Raw genomic sequence first — 6,000 nt, forward strand, 5'->3', positions numbered from 1 at the left:
TATAAATGCCAACAGACAATTAGTTCGTTCGACATGGTGGGATCTTTTTCTGTCTGTAAAATGTATTATGTGAGAAATGGCTGTGGAAACGCCTTGATGAGAAAATATTGATACAATAACCATCACATCAAAGTAAACTTGAGAATCACACGATGATATGATAATTACATTTTTTTAGGGAACTCAGTCCGGCTTTCAATTTACTCTTGAAAGTTGTAATAGTAGAATGCATAACGGTAGTCCATTATCAGTTTTCCTCTTGTCATGTCAGTCATTGCATACCTTAGAGAGCTATTTATATCTTGTCAGAAATGTCCAGATCAAGTAACATTTTTAGCTAGGTTTTTTAGCCCATAGATTTTGTAGTAATGTTCAAGTCACTCAAATATCACATGAATACACATAGGACAGGTGGCTACCTCGCTTCGCGTTCCTAGGAAACTATGCGGTATTTCATTTTTTTATGTGTTATTTCTTACATTGTTACCCCAGGAAATCTTAGGTTTAGGTACATACAGTCGGGAAGAACTATTGGATATAAGAGCAACGTCAACTCACCAACATTACGACCAGGAATACGACTTTCCCGAAGCAGATCCTCTGTTTGGTCCACCACCCAGGACAAAGGATCGGATCCCAGCAGGCGACCCAAAACAAAGGCGCCGCAGAAGGGGCAGAGGGAGAGATCTTCTGGTCAGGCTCCGTAGACGGGCACATCGCGCACCGCTCCCGAGTTTACTACTTGCCAATGTCCAGTCTCTTGACAACAAGGTGGATAAAATCCTTCCAGAGAGACATCAGAGATTGTAACGTTCTTTGTTTCACGGAAACATGGCTCACTCGGGATACGTCATCAGAATCGGTACAGCCACCTGGCTTCTTCACGCATCGCGCCGACAGAAACAAACATCTCTCTGGTAAGAAGAAGGGTGGGGGTGTATGCCATATGATTAACGAGACGTGGTGTGATCATAACAACATACAGGAAGTCAAGTCCTTTTGTTCACCTGACCTAGAATTCCTTACAATCAAATGCCGACCGCATTATCTACCAAGAGAATTCTATTCGATCATAATCACAGTCGTGTATATCCCCCCCAAGCAGACACATTGACGGCCCTGAAAGAACTTCATTTGAGTCTATGTAAACTGGAAACCACATATCCTGAGGCTGCATTTATTGTAGCTGGGAATTTTAACAAGGCTAATCTGAAAACAAGGCTCTCTAAATTTTATCAGCATATCGAATTCTAGTCAAGGACGATATCACCTCCACCCTACCTGACACCCTAGACCCACTCCAATTTGCTTACCGCCCCAATGGGTCCACAGACGACGCAATCACAATCACACTGCACACTGCCCAAACCCATAGGAATACCTATGTAAGAATGCTGTTCATCGACTACAGCTCAGCATTTCACACCATAGTACCCTCCAAACTCGTCATTAAGCTCGACCCTGGGTCTCGACCCCGCCTTGTGCAACTGGGTCCTGGACTTCCGGACAGGCCGCCCCCAGGTGGTGAGGGTAGGTAACAACATCTCCACCCCGCTGATCCTCAACACGGGGGCCCCACAAAAGTGCGTTCTCAGCCCTCTCCTGTACTCCCTGTTCACCCATGACTGCGTGGCCATGCACGCCTCCAACTCAATCATCAAGTTTGCAGACGATACTACAGTGGTAGGCTTGATTACCAACAACGACGAGACGGCCTACAGGGAGGAGGTGAGGGCCATCGGAGTGTGGTGTCAGGAAAATAACCTCACACTCAATGTCAACAAAACAAAGGAGATGATTGTGGACTTCAGGAAACAGCAGAGGGAGCACCCCCCTATCCACATCGACGGGACAGTAGTGAAGAAGGTGGAAAGTTTTAAGTTCCTGGGTGTACACATCACAGACAAACTGAAATGGTTCACCCACACAGACAGTGTGGTGAAGAAGGCACAACAGCGCCTCTTCAACCTCAGGAGGCTGAAGAAATTTGGCCTATCACCCAAAACCCTGACAAACTTTTACAGATGCACAATCGAGAGCATCCTGTTGGGCTGTATCACAGACTGGTATGGCAGCTGCACAGCCCCAAAACCGCAAGGCTCTCCAGAGGGTGGTGCGGTCTGCACAACGCATCACCGGGGGCAAACTACCTGCCCTCCATGACACCTACAGCACCCAATGTCACAGGAAGGCCAAAAAGATAATCAACGACAACAACCACCCGAGCCACTGCCTGTTCAGACCGCTATCATCCAGAAGGCGAGGTCAGTACAGGTGCATCAAAGCTGGGACCGAGAGATTGAAAAACAGCTTCTATCTCAAGGCCATCAGTCTGTTAAATAGCCATTACTAACTCAGAGAGGCTGCTGCCTACACTGAGACCCAATCACTGGACACTTTAATAAATGGATCACTAGTCACTTTAAATAATGCAACTTTAAATAATGTGACTTTAATAATGTTACATATCTTACATTACTCATATCACATGTATATACTGTATTGAGGCTCAATCACTGGACACTTTAATAAATATATCACTAATCCCTTTAAATGAAGCCACTTTAAATAATGCCACTTTAATATTGTTAACATAACAGAACAAAACTTGAATTGTTGCATTGTTGTTGTCCTCCGGTGGCTAGCTAGCTAGCTAAAAGCTTCCCTAAATATGCCATGGATGGAGATAGGGATTTGGCCTTATGGTTTTACTTAATTCTCTGTACTGGCCAATAATTATAATGATGATTCTGTTCCAACCATAAATTCATACATTGTGTCCCTGGCCTGAGAGACTGGAAGTTCATGTATCTAGATGTAGTATGCAAATGTTAACTTCATGTAGCAACATGTAGCTAGATGTAGTATGCAAATGTTAACTAGCTGGCCTGGCACATCATTGCCCATGAAAGGAAGTTAGGCTAGCAAGCAAGTATTCTAGCCAGGTAGCCGAGGACAACAAAAACGAAAAAGTGTGTACTGTATGAAAGAGTCATAGACCGTTTAGGCAACATGAAGAGGAGGATGGCATTGGCGTTTCTCTACAAGTAGGGTGAGTCAACATGTTTTTTCTGCTTGCACGCAAACACATCACAGACACACACACACACAAATCAGAAACATGGACAGCAAGATAATATTTAGCTTAAGCTGATTGGACTAAATCGTTATGATATCTTTTACAGTAGTTGTCATGGTAGTTGTCATGGCAGAGGTGATTAGATGATGAAGTTGAAATGGTGCTGGAAAAGTGGAGGCAGCTCCTGTTTTCTTTGTGATTTGCGGCAACTCTCTGTGGTTCTAAATCAATAGTTGTTTAGTGGTCCAAAAATATCGGAACCATTGCCTTGCTTGACCATGCTGTAGGTCACGTAACAGTTTGTTACATGAGATATGCTATTGTGGTACTTGAATGGACAGATGTTGCTCTCCAGTTTTGAAATTAAACAAATGTGTGGGTTGAATTTATTCTGCTACTTATTGTCTTATTGTTTATCTCAGCCTTAGGGCTATATACAGTATCATATACAGTGCTATATACAGTATCACGGTGTCAAGGCACATGAGCTGACCGGTTGTAGAGCAAACAATGCAATAATCACAACACATTGGTTGTAGTGTGGCTTTTTGCTGGATTGGCTTCCCCAGTGATTTTAACCCCGCACTGCTACTGTTCGGTACATGGGAATTTAAAGGTAAAACATTTTTTTTATGTGCACTACATCATCACGCGCAATCTTTTATCCTAAAAAAAGTACGTTTGATGGAAACACATCTCTAGTGGGAAAATGTACAGATTGTTTTATGCAGATTTTAAAATATTCACGTGAAAATCTGTCTCAAATTGGATGTAACCCTAGCTATTGTCAAATTTTCTCTGCACTCTTCTGAACAGGAAAGGTACTTTAAAGCTCATTATTGGTACTGAAACTCTACTTATAATGTACTTGATCACTCACAAGCAGAGTTTCATTAAAACAAATCTATGCTTCAACTTAAGATCAACTCCAAGTGTATTTTGAATGAACATACTAAATTACAATGAAAGTGTATGAAACTGAAGTACACTTTTAATGAGTGTGTTTAAGTGTAATGACAGTAAACATATAGTATACTTAGACTGAAAATAAATTCATTTAAAGTTCACTTTTAATAAATGTTTTGTAGTTTGATAATAGTATAATTATAGTATACTAAAAGCCTGAAAACAATTCATTTAAAGTACACTTAATAATTATGTTGAAGTGTAATGATAGTACATGTACAGTTGAAGTCGGTAGTTTACATACACTAAGGTTGGAGTCATTAAAACTAGTTTTTCAACCACTCCACAAATTTCCTCTTAACAAACTATAGTTTTGGCAAGTCGGTTAGGACATCTACTTTGTGCATGACACAAGTCATTTTTTCCAACAATTGTTCACAGACAGATTAATTCACGTATAATTCCCTGTGTCACAATTCCAGTGGGTCAGAGGTTTACATACACTAAGTTGTCTGTGCCTTTAAACAGCTTGGAAAATTCCAGAAAATGATGTCATGGCTTTAGAAGCTTCTGATAGGCTAATTGACATAATTTGAGTCAATTGGAGGTGCAAATTAATTGCAAATTAATTACTTAAAAATCATACAATGTGATTTTCTGGATTTTTGTTTTAGATTCCGTCTCTCACAGTTGAAGTGTACCTATTATAAAAATTACAGACCTCTACATGCTTTGTAAGTAGGAAAACCTGCAAAATCGGCAGTGTATCAAATACTTGTTCTCCCCACTGTCTGTCAAGGCCTACCTTCAAACTCAGTGCCTCATTGCTTGACATCATTGGAAAATCAAAAGAAATCAGCCAAGACCTCAGAAAATAAATTGTAGAACTCCACAAGTCTGGTTCATCCTTGGGAGCAATTTCCAAATACCTGAAGGTACCGCGTTCATCTGTACAAACAATAGTACGCAAGTATGAACACCATGGGACCACGCAGCCGTCATACCGCTCAGGAAGGAGACGTGTTCTGTCTCCTAGAGATGAACGTACTTTCGTATGAAAACTGCAAATCAATCCCAGAACAACAGCAAAGGACCTTGTGAAGATGCTGGAGGAAACATGTACAAAAGTATCTATACCTACAGTAAAACGAGTCCCATATGAACATAACCTAAAAGGCTGCTCAGCAAGGAAGAAGCCACTGCTCCAAAACCGCCATAAAAAAAGCCAGACTACGGTTTGCAACTGCACATGGGGACAAAGACTTTTTGGAGAAATGTCCTCTGGTCTGATGAAACAAAAATAGAACTGTTTGGTCATAACGACCATTGCTATGTTTGGAGGAAGCTTGCAAGCCGAAGAACACAATCCCAACCGTGAAGCATGAGGGTGGCCGCATCATGTTGTGGGAGTGCTTTGCTGCAGGAGGGACTGGTGCACTTCACAAAATAGATGGCATCATGAGGCAGGGGAAATTATGTGGATATATTGAAGCAACATCTCAAGACATCAGTCAGGAAGTTAAAGCTTGGTACCAAATGGGTCTTCCAAATGGACATACTTCCAAAGTTGTGGCAAAATGGCTTAAGGACAACAAAGTCAAGGTATTGGAGTGGCCATCACAAAGCTCTGACCTCAATCCTAAAGAAAATATTTGGGCAGAACTGAAAAAGCGTGTGTGAGCAAGGAGGCCTACAAACATGACTCAGTTACACCAGCTTTGTCAGGAGTAATGGGCCATAATTCACCCAACTTACTGTGGGGAACTTGTGGAAGGCTACCCAAAACATTTGACCCAAGTTAAACAATTTAAAGGTAATGCTACCAAATACTAATTGAGTGTATGGAAACGTCTGACCCACTGGGAATGTGATGAAAGAAATAAAAGCTGAAAGAAATCATTCTCTCTGCTATTATTCTGACATTTCACATTCTTATAATAAAGTGGTGATCTTAACAGACCTAAGACAGGGAATTGTTAGTAGGATTAAATGTCAGGAATTGTGAAAAACAGAGT

Source organism: Oncorhynchus tshawytscha, linkage group LG03, assembly GCF_018296145.1.
Source record: "Oncorhynchus tshawytscha isolate Ot180627B linkage group LG03, Otsh_v2.0, whole genome shotgun sequence".
In the NCBI taxonomy this organism is placed as follows: Eukaryota; Metazoa; Chordata; class Actinopteri; order Salmoniformes; family Salmonidae; genus Oncorhynchus; species Oncorhynchus tshawytscha.